The following is a 24,230-nucleotide window of genomic DNA, read 5'->3' as shown; positions in this document are numbered from 1 at the left end:
TAGTACACGTATCGGTTTGTATGATGTGTGCACAGTATCCTGGTGATACCTCTCCAACTCTCATGGTCCTACTTCCTAGGGTATACCTATATCGGAAATATTTTCCACTACCGGCTATGTGGCGTATAAGTTCTGTATCTGTTGGCATTCTATCGGCTCTGTATGAAAAGGTCATGGTTTGGTTATTCCATGACACTTCCCAATTTCCCGGCTTTCGGGGATTGGAAATGTTAAAACATACTAGGGATCTATCCACATGATATTGGTGGAGCTTCAAACTAGGAGGACTGGAGATATTAAACCTCCTGTCCACCGGCCTCCCACCACTTAGCTCAAGTACCTCCCCTATAGTTAAAGGGAAGGGCACTAATCCTGATTTGCTATGGCCTTGAGGTACTTGAGAGCATACCCAACAATCTGTCTGATTTAACACTTTACCCACTAAGGAGTGATAGTCACTCAATGGATGCCGGTCCATGTGGATATTAAAACTAGATTGGCATTTCTTGATACACCCATCCTCAACTACACTGTCACAGAGCCTACAGATACAGTTCTCTTCAGCTAACAATCCTTCACAATTTCTTCTATTGTCAATACTATCGGATCGTTTTCTGATACTCGCCTTTGCTTGTTGATTATGTTGTTCTTGGAAAACTACGCCTCCATCTCTGTCATCAGAACCCATTCCAGAACCTCTCTCGACTTCCATGGTACTCTCACTGGAACAGACTGCTCTGGTCAACATCATGGTCAACAGAAAAATCCGGATCACAGTCTCTTGGGGCAAGTCCATCTTATAGGAGGAAATGGAGAAGAATGAGAATGGGGAAAGAAACAATTGAGGGAGATGGGATGGGAAGTGGAGAAAAACAATAAAAGGGAACAGGGAATCGACAACTGCCTCCGATCTTATTATTCTCAATGCTCAGGTGCCGTCTCAGTCCTCCTGAAACAGACACTACAGTGATACAACTTCCTCCACCGTCTGTTCTTTATCACGGGACCTCTCTGGATCAGCAACCTTCTTACAATGGGACGAATGAACCCAAGTCTCTCTCTCGGCAACCTTCAATGCTGTCGTGCTAATCAATAAGACTTGGTATGGTCCTTCCCATCTGTCAATAAGGCAACCTGAGCGTAGAAAATTCCGTATCATTACATAATCCCCAGGTTCAATGTCATGACAATTACTATCTGGCAAATCAGGAATCACTAACTTCAGATTGTCATTCTGATTCCTTAGCTGTTTACTCATGTTAACCAGGTATTTTACAGTCACTTCATTGTTACACTTCAAATCATCCTGAGGGTTAATCATAACATGCGGTTGTCGACCAAACAGAATTTCAAAGGGGGACAGATTAAGAGGGGACCTGGGAGTGGTTCTGATGCTGTATAATACAATGGGTAAAGCTTCTGGCCATGTTAATCCTGTTTCTGCCATAACTTTGCTCAATTTATTTTTAATAGTGCTGTTCACTCTTTCTACCTTCGCACTCGCCTGGGGGCGGTACGGAGTGTGCAGCTTACTATCAATTCCCATCAACTTACACATTCCTTGAAAGACATCACCTGTAAAATGGGTACCCCTATCACTTTCAATTATTCTAGGGATACCGTATCTACACACAAATTCCTGCACAATTTTCTTAGCAGTAAACATAGCGGTATTTGTGGCCGCAGGAAATGCTTCGACCCAATTTGAAAACACATCTATACAAACAAGTACATATTTCAAATTTTGACAAGGGGGTAATTGTATAAAATCAATCTGTATTACCTGAAAAGGGCTGCCTGTAGGTGGGATATGGGATGGTTCTGTTGGTATTGCCTTTCCGATGTTCTTCCTCAAGCAGGTAAGGCATGACATTGCTCTCTTACCTGCATGGGATGAGAATCCTGGGGCGCACCAATATGCTCTTACCAACTTGCACATTCCCTCCTTGCCCAGATGAGTCAGCCCATGTGCTGCTTCAGCTAAACATGGAAGGTATGCTCTGGGTTCCACTGGTTTACCCTGTCCATCTGTCCAGAGTCCTGATGACTCCTGGCCATATCCTTTTGACCTCCAAACTGCCTTTTCCTGTGTGGAACACAAATTTTGCATTTCACACAACTTCTGTGTGTTGATGGTATTGAATACCATCAATTGTGTGGTGTCTGTCTGTCTGGGGGTACCAGCTGCTAACTTAGCAGCTTCGTCTGCTCGGCTGTTACCAAGTGATACTGGGTCTTGGCTATATGTATGTGCTTTACACTTGATAACAGCCACTCTGTCAGGTTCCTGTATCGCTGTTAGAAGTCTTTTGATGTGAGCTGCATGCGCTATCGGTGTACCAGCTGCCGTCATTAAATTTCTGAGGCGCCATAGGGCTCCGAAATCATGGACTACCCCGAAGGCGTATCTAGAATCGGTGTAGATATTGGCTGACTTTCCCTTAGCCAATTCACATGCTCTGGTTAGGGCAACCAGTTCAGCAACCTGGGCTGAGTGAGGTGGGCCTAGCGGTTCTGCTTCTATGGTGCCTTGGTCATCTACGACTGCGTATCCAGTACACAAGTCTCCCGAGTCCGTCTGTCTGTGACAACTACCGTCAGTGTAGAAAGTAAAATCTACACCTTCCAGTGGGTTGTCACTGATGTCAGGTCTTGCCATGAAATTTTGGGTCAAATATTCCATACAATCATGTGTGTCATCCCTTGTATTAAATCCTCCTTCCCCATCACTCTCATCCTCCACCCTTTGTGCCTGTCCAGGCACACCTGGGAGATATGTTGCAGGATTTAATGCACTGCATCTCCTTATGGTGATGTTTACGGGGGCCATTAATGCCAATTCCCATCTTGTAAACCGCGCTGATGAGACGTGCCTGGTTTGGGCAGAATTCAGCAAGGCTGACACTGCATGTGGTGTATGAATTGTGAGGTTGTGTCCTAGCACTACATCTTCGCTTTTTGTGACTAGCAATGCTATCGCAGCGACACTTCGCAAGCATGTGGGGAGGGATCGCGCTACCGTGTCTAGCTGAACGCTGTAGTATGCTACTGGCCTGCTGGTATCACCGTGCTTTTGGGTTAGGACGCCTGCCGCGCAACCAGCACTTTCTGTTCCGTACAGCTCAAAGGGTTTCCCATTCATCACATAAAACCTCTGTGTGTGAACCGTATTTTTCACACATTACATACCTTGCCGACCCGATTGTCCGGTTTACTGAGTCAACCCGAACCGAGGTTGATCGCCCCCTACCTGAACAACTGGCCCCCATAACTTGCAGGTGTTGCTTTCACTACCTCTGACCTTCAAATCAGGGTCTTCAGCGAACCCTTACAAAAACCAAGATGTCCGGGGCAGGCCGGCGGCGAAGTTTACCGAGTACTCCACTCACTCCTCGCCCACGTTGGCCAGTACTGCAATCACTGTATCCAGAGCTGTTGTACCCAACCTAGGGCCCCTATGAACCTTTACTTACTGGGGCGTGTTGGACCTACCAGTCCCCAGCAAGTATCGGTTGTTGGATAGTTCCCGAGTGACCAGCGAACCTCCCTTAAAATAAAAAAAATTACACAAATCACGTTAGAGTGTACAAATAGCGTTTATGACCCCTTTCGTACGCAAATGGTACCGGTCAGGTTACTAACTAATGCACACAATTACGTGCGGTACAATCGTTCGGCACATAAGCAACTAATCTTATGTGCGGAGCGACCAGTGGAATCGAACATTGCAGCTGCGAATTCCTTCAGCCTGAGCTTCAATGGCCTTTATGGGTTCCGCACCAACCCTTCTTGGTGTTGTGCTACTTTTCTCTATAGCGGACTTCTTAGTCTGCTGTACCTAGACCTCCTGGTCTGTTCCGGACCTCCTGGTCTGTGCTACAGTAGACCTCCTGGTCTGCTATACTCTAATGCTCAATTTTATGTTTAACAAGGAATGCCTCCCCAGCCACCATGCACATCACTTACATGTATGTACCTCACGAGAACTCGACTTCTTGTGGTTCAACCCAAAAATTGTAAAAACATATATATACAAACACTCACTCACCTCATGTACACTTTACTTTTGTTTCTATTTCTGCGCAGAAATTTCTTTCCTTTAGACCAGATGAGTCGTAAATTTAGAGAAGGATCTATTAGTTTAAATTTCGGACACTAAAATTGACTTGCGCTATTTATCGCATTGCCACCTTTTCGCCTGTTAAAAATAATACTATCGTGTGTTTTGAATTATGTGGGCGTACCCGGACGCTCCGTTGCGTAATATACGCTGCGTGCGTCGGCCTTTGTGTTGTGTACGCTTGTCTCACCCTTTTGTTAGAGACACGTGTATGCCAGCCAGATATGTCCACAGAAATACAGTTAACACGTTTATCAATGTAGATGATCTTTAATTGTATTCATCTACCGAGCACCACACAAGTCTCTCCTTGTATCTTAGGCAAAGCTGTGTGCGTGCTTTACAAATTACCCCTTAAATGTATTACTTTTACTCTTTAACTACTAATAGCAACAAATCTTTCTTAGCACGTTATCAATTGTGAAATGGCAAACAGGAGAGTGATATGTGAAAATATACGAATGAAAAGAAATGCAGATGTATGCGTGCGTGCGTACGCAAGACAGAAATAAACAGTTTTAAAAGACACTAGCGTGTTGTTCTTACCTCCGGTTCCGGATTCCTTCAGCACCCTTTACTAAGCGAAGCAGACGCTTATCCGGTCAGCACGACGAGGAATATTACCTCCCGCCCTTTGCTGATGGATAATGTCTGCTGAAATTACCTAGTGCAGATATGTGAAGGACGGACGAGCCGCCAATTGATAAAGCCAAATATTTATCTTACGTAAAACCCTTTAAAAGGTAAAAGAACACAGTACGCTATTGGCGTAAGGAATACCGTAAGTGTACGCACGTTGCGTAACAATCGCTTAGCCATGGTCGAGACGCACGAGCGTCACGTTTGCTCACGGCTAAGAGAGCACAGGCAAGCACGCTATAGGCTGCCGACTAACGTAATGATATGCTATCAGCGTAGCGTATGCTTGGGACCACGAGGAGATCACAAGCGGCGCTGACGCTCACAGTGTTAAACCTTTATAACTATACCATAAAACAATGTACTTATACTGTAAACCCTTGTGCAGTGATAAGATGTAAATGCAACACAGTGTAACCTTGTTAACTTGAAAGCTGTACGAGCGTCTCCGATGCTCTGAGAATACTTAGAAATATAATAAATACACAGATACCGGTATTAGGTTCTAACACCTTATATGAACGTTCTATTTGCAAAAGAATAATACAATACAAGTCATACACTACCAAAATAACATTGACTACCTAACCAGATAACTACACATGAAATACAATAGCAGTACAATAACACTTAAGAGAAAGAGAGAGAAAGAGGAGAAGAGAGAGAGAGAGAGAATGGCTTATAACAATAAAGGCAATATGGTTGCAGAGAAACTTACGCACAAAGGGAAACAATCGCATGTGCCTTCTGGATATCCAGCTCCCGATTATCAGCAATGAGAACCGTTGAAGAGAATAGAGAGCTTGATCAGATCGGCTTGTCCTTTTATACCCTACACACAATACAGTACAATGGTCCCTATATTCTTATTGTTCATTGGACACAGGAATTCGTCTACGCATTATAACAAAAGGTCATAGGTTGATTCATACAGGTGGGCTGTGACTATTTCCAACTGCTCAGGTGGGTGGGAAACTAGGTTTCCCGCCGCATGGATAATAAAGTGCAAATAATAGTAAATGTCCATAAACTTCTTATGTCCATAACTATTCGCACGAGCGATTAATCCGCTTCAAACCAACACCGGAATATTGCTAATTAAATACTCTTCCGATGGATACTAAACACCACTGTATAACCCCTGTCTGACCCTTCGTATCAAACAAAGAGGGATCTCTTTGTCTATGAACATGCTACATTAACTAAACTTTCAGATTCTATCAAAGGGACCATAATCTTCAAAATACATTATATGGTTAAAATATGTAACGATTGAGTCGCCCGCTAGACGCACATAAACTTTACCGTAAATGCGCATACCGTGCGCCTGCGGGTGCACGCAACAGTGAGTATGCCCACGCACGGGAGAGCCCATGCACTCGCAGCGGGGACACGCATGAGGTGCAAATATGGCAATGTGTAGCGTGATATTTTTCTGACTTTGGCACATGGCAGTTAGGAGTTGATTTGTTGGTACTTTATATCTCCCCACTTTATCACTCTCCGAGGCTTAATACATCTCCCCCTTAATGTGGTGAATAGCACCAGAGGATAATCACCTGTTTGGCAGCTGCAAGCAGGAGAGAGAGCTTACTTGAAGTTTGAAGTTTGAACTGTCTTAAATTTGGTTCACATATGAGCAATGTAATGTCAGACAAGGACTAATGCATTATCATAGTCTAGTCTGTTGCCTGGGTTTGGTGCTCAATATGCAATATCACAAGCAGTAGGCAAAGCTTAGTCAAATTCCATTGTGGCATCTGGTATAGGTACTGCATAAGGTATTAGCAAGAGTCAGGCAATAACAACATCAGATATTTATAGCAAGTCTGGTACACAATAAGGAGGCAGACACAAGAGATGTCAAGAGTCACAGAAGATCAAACGGAAGCATGTAGCAATATAAATAAACATTGACAATCTCCTAGTACTGAATTCTAGGTATGATCTTGTATTATAGTGATAAGAGCTGGTTGATCAAAGATCATAAGAGACTGCTGGCAACTCAAGTGTGTTTTTTACATTCCGAGGACTCACACCAGGTAAGTCATCGTTCTTCTTGGTTTGAAGTTAACTTTACTGAAAGTATGTGACCCAAATCACTTAGCTAAGTTCCAATAATGGCACAGGAAAAGTTGCTGTGCAGTCAATGAATGCAGCAAATATCCTAAGGATTTCAGAACATAGGGGGTAATTCCAAGTTGATCGCAGCAGGATTTTTGATAGCAATTGGGCAAAACCATGTGCACTGCAGGGGAGGCAGATATAACATGTGCAGAAAGAGTTAGATTTGGGTGGGTTATTTTATTTCTGTGCAGGGTAAATACTGGCTGCGTTATTTTTACACTGTAATTTAGATTGCAGATTGAACTCACCACACCCAAATCTAACTCTCTCTGCACATGTTATATCTGCCTCCCCTGCAGTGCACATGGTTTTGCCCAAATGCTAACAAAAATCCTGCTGCGATCAACTTGGAATTACCCCCATAGTCTTTTGCACAGAATGGTGGTCTCATATTGATCACACCCGGGGATGGAGCAGGGGCACTTTAAGTGAGGAGGGGGCTCATCTGCAGTATCCGATGGGGTCCCCTCATCTCCAGTAGTACAGTATGCTCTGGCATTGTGCCAGATTATACTGCGCATGCACAGGTCACTGGGAACATGGCGTCTGTACTGGATTCCTGGGGACATCTCTATTGCACATGCGCGAGTCACCAGAAAATAGCTTCTGCAGCCATTTTCCAAGTGATGGCTCTGCAGACATCACCGGGTCAGTGGAGAGAGGTGAGTATAATTAAATGGGTGCAGTGTGTGCGATGTGTGGGCCCCCTTGGACCAAGGGGCCTGTTTGCACCACACACCTTGCACCCATTGTAGATACACCAGTGGGATGGCGTGCCAAGCCTGGTTATGCACAATTGTAATCATCTGAGCAACAACAGTCTTACCATATGCTGATTGTTTTTTTTACTTAATTTACAATTAATATTCTATATAAGAATAATACTTTCCAAATAAAAATAGTATACTGTATGTAATACAAAAGGAAAAAGAGCAGCATAGCAGTATGGATATCGCTATAAATCATTTCACAAGCACAACTCTGCAATACTACTAAAAAGGGACACTTGTCTAAGAGTTTCGAGCCAAGAATTCAACATAATATGATCATTTTTGATTTACAGACAAACATAACAGCTTCTCAAAGGTAAAAGAAATTGCCAATTTTCAGCCTTATTGTATTTATGTTCAAAAAATATAACTGCATCATGCTTCACTTTAGCATTTGTGAGACTGAAGTGAGACCCTTGCTGGATATAATGTTTCCTTATTTATGATCTATTCAGCAGAAATAATAGCAAACTCTTGCACAGAACTTAAGTGCATACGCATTGAAGCAAAGAACTAGATTCTAAACACTCTGTTTGCTGAAGGCATTTTGAGTGCAACTGTGTGAAATATTAATAAATCTAAGTTTATTTTTGCTTCATGTAAGTCACATATAAAATACAGTACATTTTATTAAAGACCTCTTTTAAAACATACTTTTACTTAGCTCCCACCATTCATTCTAGGGGGGGGGGGCTGAAACTTGAAAATTAATGAAGCATGAAATGACACGCCTGAAGTATTTTACTAGTATTTAAAGGAGTACTTGATCTCTTTATAGCTATGCTATGCTCAAGAAACTTTTACACAGAAAAAGTTAATCTGAAAGTTAACTGTGCTCTGACTTTTTTTTTCTTTTGAGTTCACATATCTTAATACAGGAAAAGATTCAGAGCTGTATGCAAACCCAAATTTTTTTATTTTTTTTTGCAGTTGAGCAATTATCAGCCAACCACTGCGCATGTACTATGATGGTCTTGTGATGATGATTTATTTGCAAAGTGATTGACAGGGAGTATTTGAGGGAGGTAACAGGGAGCGGCAGCAAAAAATCAGGTGTGTCAGGACCATTTTGGGGGCATACCTGAGCCTGCAACTGCGATCCTGTATGCAGTTAAATGTAGAGATGAGCGCCTGAAATTTTTCGGGTTTTGTGTTTTGGTTTTGGGTTCGGTTCCGCGGCCGTGTTTTGGGTTCGAACGCGTTTTGGCAAAACCTCACCGAATTTTTTTTGTCGGATCCGGTGTGTGTTTTGGATTCGGGTGTTTTTTTCAAAAAACACTAAAAAACAGCTTAAATCATAGAATTTGGGGGTCATTTTGATCCCAAAGTATTATTAACCTCAAAAACCATAATTTACACTCATTTTCAGTCTATTCTGAATACCTCACACCTCACAATATTATTTTTAGTCCTAAAATTTGCACCGAGGTCGCTGTGTGAGTAAGATAAGCGACCCTAGTGGCCGACACAAACACCGGGCCCATCTAGGAGTGGCACTGCAGTGTCACGCAGGATGTCCCTTCCAAAAAACCCTCCCCAAACAGCACATGACGCAAAGAAAAAAAGAGGCGCAATGAGGTAGCTGTGTGAGTAAGATTAGCGACCCTAGTGGCCGACACAAACACCGGGCCCATCTAGGAGTGGCACTGCAGTGTCACGCAGGATGGCCCTTCCAAAAAACCCTCCCCAAACAGCACATGACGCAAAGAAAAAAAGAGGCGCAATGAGGTAGCTGTGTGAGTAAGATTAGCGACCCTAGTGGCCGACACAAACACCGGGCCCATCTAGGAGTGGCACTGCAGTGTCACGCAGGATGTCCCTTCCAAAAAACCCTCCCCAAACAGCACATGACGCAAAGAAAAAAAGAGGCGCAATGAGGTAGCTGTGTGAGTAAGATTAGCGACCCTAGTGGCCGACACAAACACCGGGCCCATCTAGGAGTGGCACTGCAGTGTCACGCAGGATGTCCCTTCCAAAAAACCCTCCCCAAACAGCACATGACGCAAAGAAAAAAAGAGGCGCAATGAGGTAGCTGACTGTGTGAGTAAGATTAGCGACCCTAGTGGCCGACACAAACACCGGGCCCATTTAGGAGTGGCACTGCAGTGTCACGCAGGATGTCCCTTCCAAAAAACCCTCCCCAATCAGCACATGATGCAAAGAAAAAGAAAAGAAAAAAGAGGTGCAAGATGGAATTGTCCTTGGGCCCTCCCACCCACCCTTATGTTGTATAAACAAAACAGGACATGCACACTTTAACCAACCCATCATTTCAGTGACAGGGTCTGCCACACGACTGTGACTGATATGACGGGTTGGTTTGGACCCCCCCCAAAAAAGAAGCAATTAATCTCTCCTTGCACAAACTGGCTCTACAGAGGCAAGATGTCCACCTCATCATCACCCTCCGATATATCACCGTGTACATCCCCCTCCTCACAGATTATCAATTCGTCCCCACTGGAATCCACCATCTCAGCTCCCTGTGTACTTTGTGGAGGCAATTGCTGCTGGTCAATGTCTCCGCGGAGGAATTGATTATAATTCATTTTAATGAACATCATCTTCTCCACATTTTCTGGATGTAACCTCGTACGCCGATTGCTGACAAGGTGAGCGGCGGCACTAAACACTCTTTCGGAGTACACACTTGTGGGAGGGCAACTTAGGTAGAATAAAGCCAGTTTGTGCAAGGGCCTCCAAATTGCCTCTTTTTCCTGCCAGTATAAGTACGGACTGTGTGACGTGCCTACTTGGATGCGGTCACTCATATAATCCTCCACCATTCTATCAATGTTGAGAGAATCATATGCAGTGACAGTAGACGACATGTCCGTAATCGTTGTCAGGTCCTTCAGTCCGGACCAGATGTCAGCATCAGCAGTCGCTCCAGACTGCCCTGCATCACCGCCAGCGGGTGGGCTCGGAATTCTGAGCCTTTTCCTCGCACCCCCAGTTGCGGGAGAATGTGAAGGAGGAGATGTTGACAGGTCGCGTTCCGCTTGACTTGACAATTTTGTCACCAGCAGGTCTTTCAACCCCAGCAGACTTGTGTCTGCCGGAAAGAGAGATCCAAGGTAGGCTTTAAATCTAGGATCGAGCACGGTGGCCAAAATGTAGTGCTCTAATTTCAACAGATTGACCACCCGTGAATCCTTGTTAAGCGAATTAAGGGCTCCATCCACAAGTCCCACATGCCTAGCGGAATCGCTCCGTGTTAGCTCCTCCTTCAATGTCTCCAGCTTCTTCTGCAAAAGCCTGATGAGGGGAATGACCTGACTCAGGCTGGCAGTGTCTGAACTGACTTCACGTGTGGCAAGTTCAAAGGGCATCAGAACCTTGCACAACGTTGAAATCATTCTCCACTGCGCTTGAGACAGGTGCATTCCACCTCGTTACCACTTCTTGCTTCAGATGATGGCAGGGCAGGTTCAGTAGTTTTTGGTGGTGCTCCAGTCTTCTGTACGTGGTGCCTGTACGCCGAAAGTGTCCCGCAATTCTTCTGGCCACCGACAGCATCTCTTGCACGCCCCTGTCGTTTTTAAAAAAATTCTGCACCACCAAATTCAAGGTATGTGCAAAACATGGGACGTGCTGGAATTTGCCCATATTTAATGCACACACAATATTGCTGGCGTTGTCCGATGCCACAAATCCACAGGAGAGTCCAATTGGGGTAAGCCATTCCGCGATGATCTTCCTCAGTTGCCGTAAGAGGTTTTCAGCTGTGTGCGTATTCTGGAAAGCGGTGATACAAAGCGTAGCCAGCCTAGGAAAGAGTTGGCGTTTGCGAGATGCTGCTACTGGTGCCGCCGCTGCTGTTCTTGCGGCGGGAGTCCATACATCTACCCAGTGGGCTGTCACAGTCATATAGTCCTGACCCTGCCCTGCTCCACTTGTCCACATGTCCGTGGTTAAGTGGACATTGGGTACAACTGCATTTTTTAGGACACTGGTGAGTCTTTTTCTGACGTCCGTGTACATTCTCGGTATCGCCTGCCTAGAGAAGTGGAACCTAGATGGTATTTGGTAACGGGGGCACACTGCCTCAATAAATTGTCTAGTTCCCTGTGAACTAACGGCGGATACCGGACGCACGTCTAACACCAACATAGTTGTCAAGGCCTCAGTTATCCGCTTTGCAGCAGGATGACTGCTGTGATATTTCATCTTCCTCGCAAAGGACTGTTGAACAGTCAATTGCTTACTGGAAGTAGTACAAGTGGGCTTACGACTTCCCCTCTGGGATGACCATCGACTCCCAGCAGCAACAACAGCAGCGCCAGCAGCAGTAGGCGTTACACGCAAGGATGCATCGGAGGAATCCCAGGCAGGAGAGGAATCGTCAGAATTGCCAGTGACATGGCCTGCAGGACTATTGGCATTCCTGGGGAAGGAGGAAATTGACACTGAGGGAGTTGGTGGGGTGGTTTGCGTGAGCTTGGTTACAAGAGGAAGGGATTTACTGGTCAGTGGACTGCTTCCGCTGTCACCCAAAGTTTTTGAACTTGTCACTGACTTATTATGAATGCGCTGCAGGTGACGTATAAGGGAGGATGTTCCGAGGTGGTTAACGTCCTTACCCCTACTTATTACAGCTTGACAAAGGGAACACACGGCTTGACACCTGTTGTCCGCATTTCTGTTGAAATACCTCCACACCGAAGAGCTGATTTTTTGGGTATTTTCACCTGGCATGTCAACGGCCATATTCCTCCCACGGACAACAGGTGTCTCCCCGGGTGCCTGACTTAAACAAACCACCTCACCATCAGAATCCTCCTGGTCAATTTCCTCCCCAGCGCCAGCAACACCCATATCCTCCTCATCCTGGTGTACTTCAACACTGACATCTTCAATCTGACTATCAGGAACTGGACTGCGGGTGCTCCTTCCAGCACTTGCAGGGGGCGTGCAAATGGTGGAAGGCGCATGCTCTTCACGTCCAGTGTTGGGAAGGTCAGGCATCGCAACCGACACAATTGGACTCTCCTTGTGGATTTGGGATTTCGAAGAATGCACAGTTCTTTGCTGTGCTGCTTTTGCCAGCTTGAGTCTTTTCATTTTTCTAGCGAGAGGCTGAGTGCTTCCATCCTCATGTGAAGCTGAACCACTAGCCATGAACATAGGCCAGGGCCTCAGCCGTTCCTTGCCACTCCGTGTCGTAAATGGCATATTGGCAAGTTTACGCTTCTCCTCCGACAATTTTATTTTAGGTTTTGGAGTCCTTTTTTTTCTGATATTTGGTGTTTTGGATTTGACATGCTCTGTACTATGACATTGGGCATCGGCCTTGGCAGACGACGTTGCTGGCATTTCATCGTCTCGGCCATGACTAGTGGCAGCAGCTTCAGCACGAGGTGGAAGTGGATCTTGATCTTTCCCTAATTTTGGAACCTCAACATTTTTGTTCTCCATATTTTAATAGGCACAACTAAAAGGCACCTCAGGTAAACAATGGAGATGGATACTAGTATACAATTATGGACTGCCTGCCGAGTGCAGACACAGAGGTAGCCACAGCCGTGAACTACCGTACTGTACTGTGTCTGCTGCTAATATAGACTGGTTGATAAAGAGATGTCTATGTAACTATGTATGTATAAAGAAGAAAGAAAAAAAAAACCACGGTTAGGTGGTATACAATTATGGACGGACTGCCTGCCGAGTGCAGACACAGAGGTAGCCACAGCCGTGAACTACCGTACTGTACTGTGTCTGCTGCTAATATAGACTGGTTGATAAAGAGATGTCGTAGTAGTATGTATGTATAAAGAAGAAAAAAAAACCACGGTTAGGTGGTATACAATTATGGACGGACTGCCTGCCGAGTGCAGACACAGAGGTAGCCACAGCCGTGAACTACCGTACTGTGTCTGCTGCGACTGGATGATAAATGATATAAAAAATATATATATATCACTACTGCAGCCGGACAGGTATATATTATATATTATATAATGACGGACCTGCTGGACACTGTCTGTCAGCAGAATGAGTTTTATTTTTATAGAATAAAAAAAACAACAACACACAAGTGAAGTCACACGACGAGTGTTTAACTTTTTCAGGCAATCACAATATAAGTATACTACTAACTATACTGGTGGTCAGTGTGGTCAGGTCACTGGTCAGTCACACTGGCAGTGGCACTCCTGCAGCAAAAGTGTGCACTGTTTAATTTTAATATAATATTATGTACTCCTGGCTCCTGCTATAACCTATAACTGGCACTGCAGTGCTCCCCAGTCTCCCCCACAATTATAAGCTGTGTGAGCTGAGCAGTCAGACAGATATATAATATATATAGATGATGCAGCACACTGGGCTGAGCCTGAGCAGTGCACACAGATATGGTATGTGACTGAGTCACTGTGTGTATCGCTTTTTTCAGGCAGAGAACGGATATATTAAATAAACTGCACTGTCTGGTGGTCACTCACTATATAATATTATGTACTCCTGGCTCCTGCTATAACCTGTAACTGGCACTGCAGTGCTCCCCAGTCTCCCCCACAATTATAAGCTGTGTGAGCTGAGCAGTCAGACAGATATATAATATATATAGATGATGCAGCACACTGGGCTGAGCCTGAGCAGTGCACACAGATATGGTATGTGACTGAGTCACTGTGTGTATCGCTTTTTTCAGGCAGAGAACGGATATATTAAATAAACTGCACTGTCTGGTGGTCACTCACTAGTAAACTCTCTGCACTCTCTACACTTCTACAGTACTCCTCCTAGTCCTAAGCTCCAGTAAATCTCTCTCTCTTATAATCTAAATGGAGAGGACGCCAGCCACGTCCTCTCACTATCAATCTCAATGCACGTGTGAAAATGGCGGCGACGCGCGGCTCCTTATATAGAATCCGAGTCTCGCGAGAATCCGACAGCGTCATGATGACGTTCGGGCGCGCTCGGGTTAACCGAGCAAGGCGGGAGGATCCGAGTCTGCTCGGACCCGTGAAAAAAACCATGAAGTTCGGGCGGGTTCGGATTCAGAGAAACCGAACCCGCTCATCTCTAGTTAAATGTCTTACTTATTGCAGCTATTCGGCGCGAAAATATAGCTACTCAGTAGTTTGTTAATTAACTGCTGTCTGACCAATGTCTTTTCTTTGTAAGCAGCCACAGGGATTTGCAAGGCGGTTGCAGAAAATGCATATATTCGCACAGTCGCTACCTACACGTGTGCAGCTGCATATCCATCCAACTCAGGTCTATACAGTAGTATTTTGGTGTGTTAAAGTTATTTTTTCCTTGCTTGTATTTAATAATGAGTAAATTAAAGTTGAATACAGAATTGATTATTTATTTATATAAAGACCAACCTATACTGAGTGTCACATAACACACGTTATATACATTGAAGTGCTTGAGAATACAATTTTATGAATCTTGATATGGCATGTTAAAGATCTTAAATGTGCATTAAAAAACAGCACTATCCAACACCAAAAGTGAACAGAATAAAAATAAATTAAAGAGTAAACTAAAATAAAATAAATAAAATAAAATAAGAATAAAATTAAATAAGGGGAAGGAAGAAAAAGGGGGGGGGGGGGAGAAGGAGGTAGTGCAAAAAGAATTAGGTAAGTAGAACCAATGCTTCAAGGATGCTGCAAAGGAAAAGTTTAATAAAAACATAGGGTGCAGTCTGCATCCAATTGTATCTTTACAGCTCTTTTTGTATAGTGTGGGAGTCCAACGGCAGAGTTTAGGTGTTTGCACAATTAAGCATTCAGTCCGCACAATGTAAAGGGCTGAGGTGGGTGTGCTAACTATCCCTACCGTACCTCTAGTCCTCTGGCCGGGGTGAAGCTTGATTTTCCGTGCAGGTGAAGTCCATTTGCAGGTGCCTTCCTGTCTCAGCCGAAGTTCAGGAAGTGGCCCATATTGTCACTTCAATGTTGACAGAGTGGCATACTTGCCTACTCCCCTGGAAAGGCTGGGAGGCTCCCAAAAATTGGGTGACACCCCGGGGAAGTGGGCAAGTCTCCTGCATCCCACTGCACCTCCACGCGCACCAACACCTGCTCCCTGCAGCATCCTGTCACAGAGGAGAAGCGGGCGGGGCAATGACGTGATTTACATTAATATGCGTCATTTTTGCGCCTCCCCCCACTTCACAATGACCGTAATGGGGCACTTAAAGCGGTGGGCGGGGCTGCGATGACTCTTTTGCATCACCATGCACCCATATCGCCTCCTCCATGCCCCCCTCCTATATGACTTGGCTGCTCCCTCCCGCAGGGAGCAGCTCGGAAGTAGGCAAGTATGAGTAGTAGCCGGGCTCCATGTAACCAATGCATTTCATGCAGTGGGGGCAATTTGTCAAGGATACCATGAACTAATGAAACTAGTTTCCAAACCTCTCCATGGAATACAGACATACAATACATACTGATACAGATATACTCACTTCAAATGAATACTAAAAGTATGCAGGTTTGTTAGTTAATTACCTGGCTGTGGCATGTAATTAGATCTGCAGGCTTGAGAAGTAGTTGCTAGATAAAGTCTTGAGCACATCATGGTCTGGTTTTGGTATCATTCTATTCATGACTGAGTTTACAAGCATCAACCATTCATCTGGAGACCAGAAATGTACTGAGACATATGTACAGTACATAACTTGGCCATGTCAGGTCTCTAGGTTTGTCTGTCCCCAGCGGGGGCGCTAGTGGGTCAGTGTTGGTATGATGGATAAAACGTGGAGGCAATATAAAAGTCCTGCGCATAGGCGCTGATGTTTTATTATAACTGAGCAGATGGGATAACACAGAGTGAACAGAAAACCGGTAATGGACTGACAATGATTGATAATGGAATTTGAATAACTGAGGTCTCTTGCAAAGGAAATATGAAACAACAAATACTGAAGGCAGATGATATAAACTAAAGTCCAGTAGTACTTGATAGCACACAGTCTCGGTATAACATAAGATAAAGTAACTTGAAAAGCAGAACTCCGGTATGCATAAGAAACACGCAGTCTCTATAAAGCACAAGTCCAGGTAGCCTTACTAGGCTCAAGCAGGAGACAGTCTCTAAGCAACTAGTTGTTATACTGCTGGAATGCACAGATGGAATACTGATAGCAAGTGCACAGGTAAGATGGTAATACGAACACCTGAGGAGAGTCTCTGCTGCTGGTGGATTGTGGCTGGATGTAATTGAAGTCCGGAGTAACAGGAGAGCTTTGAAGGTGAAAACTGGAACAATGGAAATAACCACGGGGAACGCTGGAAACAGGAACACAGGAACCAGGAGAACTTAGGCACACGGTATGTGACTCGTTGTCCGAGGCAATGTGAGAGAGCCACGGACTGGAAGTTAAACCCCCTGCTCAGCAGCGATTGGACACAGAGCTGCAGGCGGAGACACAACGCTGGATTGAGCACCAGGATCAGCTGAGTGCAGGTGTCATGGCAACGTTCACACAGGCCGGACACCGGCACGTAGCAAAACCCACACAGGACCAGACTCAGGGGTACTCAGCAATGCGGAAGATGACGCTCGCGGCCACTGCACTCTGTCACGATCCGGGTATCTGGATGCCATTTCTTACCCATCAGATGCCTCCTAAGGTTGGCTCAGCGCTCCAGGACCGGATCCCATCTGTTATCCTGATGTTTACATTCCTGTATCCTCTCCTGTCACTCTGAGACGCGGTCACAGTAAACGCCATATTACACCTGGCATGGCGTCTCCCGCGGCCTCCGCCGCCGTCCCTGAGCTTCTGCATGCAGAGTGTCTGAGTGGCGATTACGTCAGCCGCGGCCTCCGCTGTGTCCGCGTGGTTGGATGTGCACCTGTCAGCTTGGCGCCTCCTGTCTCCGGTGGCCGGCGCCGCCATTACTGTTTTCATTACCACATGGATTACAAACCAAACTTCCCTCCAAGTGTCTGCATGGGCGCAGCCATCTTGGATTCTGTCAGCTGATCATTTCCACCAATCTGTTCTCAGTATTGATAATCTGCATAATTGCCTAGCCAATCCCTTCCTTGCTGCAGGTATAAATACACTGTGCCTGAGCAAGGAAGGCGTCAGTGCTTTGGTTGTCAAACCTAGTTCCTGTTTGTCTCTCTCCTGTGATTGTCTTCCTGGTTCCAGCTCCTGTCTCAAGACTTCCACCATAGAGACCCGCACCAGCATTCCACCTGCGGTGTAGCCTGACTCTCCGATCCATTGTGGATTCATCTGTTTCCAGCTACAACATTACCTGCTTCCAGCCCAGCTTCCAGCAGAGTACAGCTTCTCTTAAAGGGCCGGTGTCCTTTCTACAGTTTACCACTCTCCACCGGTATTATTATTTCTCCGCTCTCAAACTCTACATTTCATTCATATTGCATCGCTCTCAAGCTTCATTTATTATCTAACTGGTTCCAGCCAGTATCCACTCCGTGCCAACATCTGTCTGGTTCCAACCAGAACCCACAGCAGCTATTTTATTTACAGCAGTCCAGCTTTCCCTGGAACACCAGCTGGTACGATCCTGGGCTTTCTTCATTGCTACAGTCAGGCCTGGTAAGGACTTTCCAACTCGCGGATAATAAGAACTGTCTCATACTACCAGAGCTCTGTGGCCCCTGCCACCCTGTAGTACCCAGGAACTGTATTATTTCTCTGCTGATTTTATGTTTCTTTTACTGCTACTGTGATGCATGGAGTTTGTCATAAATAAACATCATTGACTTTTATTCAAGTTGTCGTGGTCACGCCTTCGGGCGGTTCTTCTTCATGTTACTTACATGTCCAGGGGTCTGATACAACCTCCCAGGTTCCGGTACATCTCAGCCCCTACAACTGAGGCTGCCTCCCGTCAGCTCAGGCCCTCAGTTGTGACACACTCACGCAGCCGCAACTGGGGCCACGACCTCCGGAGGCCTGCACACTAGCGCGCTGGTAAGTGAGACGCAGCAGCGCGCCGATTCCTGACATTACCCCCTCCTTTATGGGTGGGCACCGAACACCCACGAGGCTTGGCAGGGAAGAGTCTGTGGAAGGCTTGAATCAAACGTGGAGCATGAACATCCGTGGCGTTGACCCAACTCCTCTCTTCAGGACCATATCCAGACCAGTCAATGAGATATTGCAGATGACCATAACGCTGTCGAGAGTCTAAGATCTTTTCCACCTCGTATTCCACGCCCCGATGAGTTTGTACCTTTGGAGCCGCTGGAAGCGTTCTCTGGAAACGATTGAGAATTAGTGGTCTGAGGAGAGAAATATGAAATGAGTTGGGTACTTTCAAAAAAGCAGGCAGTTTTAACTTATAAGCCACCGGATTAATGACACTTTCTACTGGAAATGGTCCAATAAACCGTGGAGCAAACTTCATTGATGGCACTCTGAGATGGAGATTTCGAGTAGATAACCGGACTTTATCGCCCGGTTTCAAACTAGGAACTACACGTCTCTTCCGATCAGCAAACATTTTATACCGTTGAGAAACTTTTTTAAGAGATGAATGGATCTTCTTCCAAATTTGAGCGAACCGCTGAAGAGCAGAATCAGCCGCAGGCATATCTATGGCAGGTAACTCTTGGAAGTCTTGTACTCTAGGATGCTGACCATAAACTGCGAAAAAAGGAGTTGTATCTGTAGAAGTATGATAACGGTAATTATGAGCAAACTCCGCCCAGGGCAATAAATCTACCCAGTCATCCTGTGAAGAAGAAATATACAGTCTCAAATATGTCTCAAGTTCTTGATTTACCCTCTCTGTCTGCCCATTTGTTTGAGGATGATAGGCCGTAGAGAATTTCAGTTTTACCTGCAGTGCTGAACACAGAGCCCTCCAAAACTTGGCCACAAATTGTACACCCCGATCAGATATGATTTCTGTTGGAAGTCCATGTAACCTGAATATTTCGTGAAGAAACAACTGTGCCAATTTTGGAGCAGATGGTAACCCCATGAGTGGAATGAAGTGCGCCATTTTTGAAAACCTATCAACTACTACCCAGATGGTGTCATACCCTTTGGATGGAGGGATATCAGAAATAAAATCCATCGACAAATGGGACCAGGGGCGCTTGGGAATGGAATTGGGTATCAATTGGCCTGCGGGAGCCTGACGAGAAATTTTATGCTGAGCACATTTGGGACATGAAGCTATGAATTCTTGAATATCTACCTTCATACGAGGCCACCAATACGTTTGAGACAGAAACTTAAAAGTCTTTAGAACTCCAGGGTGACCAGTAAATTTGGACGTATGAGCCCAGGACAGAAGGTTTGGACGAAGCTCTGGAGAAACAAACATCTTGCCTGGAGGCGGGACTTGCGACATCCCTGTAGCTGCGAAAACCACCGGATTTAATACTGGTCGAGCAGCCTGTTCTGAGGATTCCTCATTTGAGCTCATAGAGCGAGACAAAGCATCTGCTTTGACGTTTTGTGAGCCAGGTCTAAACATTAACTTAAAATCAAAATAAGAAAAGAATAGGGCCCACCTTGCTTGCCGAGGATTCAGGCACTGCGCGGCTTTCAAGTAGAGAAGATTCTTGTGATCCATATAGATGGTAATGGGGAATCTCGTACCTTCCAGCAGATACCTCCATTCTTCAAGGGCCAATTTAATTGCCAACAACTCCTGGTCACCGATGGTATAGTTAATTTCTGCGGGCGAGAACCTACGAGAAAAAAACCCACAGGGGTGAGTCTTACCATCAATGCCAATCTGTGACAGGACTGCGCCCACGCCAACCGTTGAGGCATCAACTTCCAAGACGAAGGCCTTACTGACATCCGGCTGTTGTAACACAGGAGCTGAAATAAAAGCTTGTTTTATTTTATGAAAAGCAGACAGTGCTTCGTCAGACCATTGAGAAGGATTTCCCCCTTTCCGGGTAAGGCAGGTAATTGGAGCTATTAACGTGGAAAATCCTTTAATAAACTTTCTGTAGTAATTGGCGAAGCCAATGAAGCGTTGAACTGACTTGAGTGTTGTTGGAAGAGCCCAGCTTTCTATAGCGTACAGTTTAGCTGGATCCATTTGAAGGTCTTTTCCAGAAACGATGTATCCTAAGAAAGATATTGAAGGAGCTTCAAATGTGCATTTAGACAGCTTGCCATACAGATGATTATGTTGAAGACGGTGAAGAACCTCCTTCACCTGTTGGCGATGAGAAACTAAATCACGGGAGAATATCAAGATGTCATCGAGGTAAACTACCACACATTTATACAGGAGATCTCTAAACACTTCGTTGACAAAGTTTTGAAACACGGCCGGGGCATTACTCAAACCGAAGGGCATCACTAGATATTCATAGTGGCCGTCACGAGTATTGAAGGCGGTTTTCCACTCATCACCACTTCGAATCCTAATAAGATTGTAAGCCCCGCGAAGATCTAGTTTCGTGAAGAAGGAAGCCCCTCAAACTCTGTCAAACAACTCTGTGATGAGAGGTAACGGGTAGCTATTTTTGATCGTGATGTCATTTAAACCCCGGTAATCGATACAGGGGCGAAGTCCTCCATCTTTCTTCTTGACGAAGAAGAATCCAGCACCAGCTGGGGAAGAGGATGGACGGATGAATTCCTTCTTTAAATTTTCCTTTATGTATTCACTCATTGCTTGAGTCTCTGGGACTGAAAGAGGGTATGTACGCCCTCTAGGCGGCTTACTACCTGGAACCAGATCGATGGGACAATCCCACTCTCGATGGGGAGGCAAGACATCCGCTGCTTTCTCACTAAAGACGTCAGTGAATTCCTGATAGGCCTCCGGAAGTCCGGACTGGGACTTTACACTTGAAGACTTTATTGGAAATATTTGAGCAAGACAAGACTGATGACAGGAGGAACTCCATGATGTTAACTGTAATGTAGACCAGTCGAATTGTGGATTGTGCAGTTGGAGCCAAGGCATACCCAGTACAATCTCATAGCTCGCTTTAGGTATAACCAGGAACTCAATGAGCTCGGAATGCAGAAAGCCTATTCCCAGAACTACCGGCTTGGTTTGCTGAGAGATGGAACCCTCAGGAATACGGCTTCCGTCCACGGCCGTGAGATACACTGGACGACACAGCTTAGACACTGATAGATGAAGTCTATCCACTGCAGCTTGCATGATAAAATTCCCAGCAGCACCACAATCCACTAAGGCAGACAAAGACTGGAGTCCCTCTGGCCTATCCAAGGTGACAGGTAATATCAGATCTTGCGATGAAGGAGCTTTATTCAAGGTCCCTAACTTGACTCCTCCTCTACAAGTTAGGACCTGGCGTTTCCCGGCCGAGCAGGGCAAGAACCAATCAGATGACCAGCAGCAGCACAATAGAGACACAGTCTTTCCTTTAATCTTCTGGACCGCTCCTCAGGTGTTAAACGAGATTTGTTTACCTGCATGGGTTCATCAGCAGTAATAGGTAGAGACTGTACAGAAGGCATAGCTCGGTGCTTGCGAGGATCACCTCGAGAGCGTTCACAGGCTCGCTCGCGTAAACGTAGATCCAACTTGACACATAGGGAAATTAGAGCTTCCAGTTGCTCTGGTAAATCTCGAGTAACCAACTCATCTTTTATGCGGTCAGACAGACCATGCCAGAAGGCAGCAACCAATGCCTGGTTGTTCCACTTCACCTCTGATGCCAATGTCTGGAACTGGATAACGTACTGACCCACAGTACGTGTTCCCTGGCGGATCTGAAGGAGGTCTGAAGAAGCAGAGGTCGTACGCCCAGGTTCGTCAAAGATGCGTCGGAATGCGGCAACAAATTCAGTATAGTTGTTCAATAATGCATCTGCTCGCTCCCACAGCGGAGAGACCCAGTTCAGAGCAGAGCCAGCTAGAAGAGAAACAATATAAGCAACCTTTGATCTGGGTGTTGGAAAGTTCAGTGGCTGCAATTCAAACTGAACCTCGCATTGATTTAGAAATCCACGACACATCTTAGCATTACCATCAAATTTACTTGGTGTAGGAAGATAGATGCGAGACATTGAAACAGAAGCAACTGGAGAGCTAGAAACTGAGGAACTAGGAACAGGAACTGGAACTGAAGAGGACACTGGGGAAACTGAAATTGGAAATGATTGTTGCAGAGTATCTAAACGTGAAGACATTCCTTGCAGAAATTGAATAATCTGCTGCTGCGCAGCCTCTTGACCATCCAGTCGTGACACTAGGTCTTGGAGTGTCCCTGACCCCACACTCTGACCACCGTCCGGGTCCATGAGCCTCGGACAAACTGTCAGGTCTCTAGGTTTGTCTGTCCCCAGCGGGGGCGCTCGTGGGTCAGTGTTGGTATGATGGATAAAACGTGGAGGCAATATAAAAGTCCTGCGCATAGGCGCTGATGTTTTATTATAACTGAGCAGATGGGATAACACAGAGTGAACAGAAAACCGGTAATGGAATGACAATGATTGATAACGGAATTTGAATAACTGAGGTCTTTTGCAAAGGAAATATGAAACAACAAATACTGAAGGCAGATGATATAAACTAAAGTCCAGTAGTACTTGATAGCACACAGTATCGGTATAACATAAGATAAAGTAACTTGAAAAGCAGAACTCCGGTATGCATAAGAAACATGCAGTCTCTATAAAGCACAAGTCCAGGTAGCCTTACTAGGCTCAAGCAGGAGACAGTCTCTAAGCAACTAGTTGTTATACTGCTGGAATGCACAGATGGAATACTGATAGCAAGTGCACAGGTAAGATGGTAATACAAACACCTGAGGAGAGTCTCTGCTGCTGGTGGATTGTGGCTGGATGTAATTGAAGTCCGGAGTAACAGGAGAGCTGTGAAGGTGAAAACTGGAACAATGGAAATTACCACGGGGAACGCTGGAAACAGGAACACAGGAACCAGGAGAACTTAGGCACACGGTATGTGACTCGTTGTCCGAGGCAATGTGAGAGAGCCACGGACTGGAAGTTAAACCCCCTGCTCAGCAGCAATTGGACACAGAGCTGCAGGCGGAGACACAACGCTGGATTGAGCACCAGGATCAGCTGAGTGCAGGTGTCATGGAAACGTCCACACAGGCCGGACACCGGCACGCAGCAAAACCCACACAGGACCAGACTCAGGGGTACTCAGCAATGCGGAAGATGACGCTCGCGGCCACTGCACTCACGCAGCCACAACTGGGGCCACGACCTCCGGAGGCCTGCACACCAGCACGCTGGTAAGTGAGACGCAGCAGCGCGCCGATTCCTGACAGGCCACACTGACTTCAGGATTGGAGATAAATTTATGATGTAACTGATCACCAATTAGTGAATGAAGGAAAGTGTGGAATGGCTCATCAGTGCTGGGCTCCTTTAATAACATGGAACTGTTATAGCCCCTACACACTGGCTGATTGGCGGATGAGGTACCCGACGGCCCATACGGCCGAAAAACGCCCCAGGCGGCAGAGGGGGGAGGGTGAAGTTTCGGGGCCACGCATCATTCATCGTTGGTGCCTACACCCTGAAAGATATGAACGATATCTCGTTCATTAAAGAACAAGATCGTTCATATCTTTCAGTGTAATCGGCCAGCAAGTGTTCCACCCACACCCTACTGATTGTGGCCTGCCTACTGAGTCACAGCTGCAAC

The sequence above is a fragment of the Pseudophryne corroboree genome, chromosome 5, assembly GCF_028390025.1.
Source record: "Pseudophryne corroboree isolate aPseCor3 chromosome 5, aPseCor3.hap2, whole genome shotgun sequence".
Lineage (NCBI taxonomy): Eukaryota > Metazoa > Chordata > Amphibia > Anura > Myobatrachidae > Pseudophryne > Pseudophryne corroboree.
Note: the sequence above shows the minus strand (reverse complement) of the source record.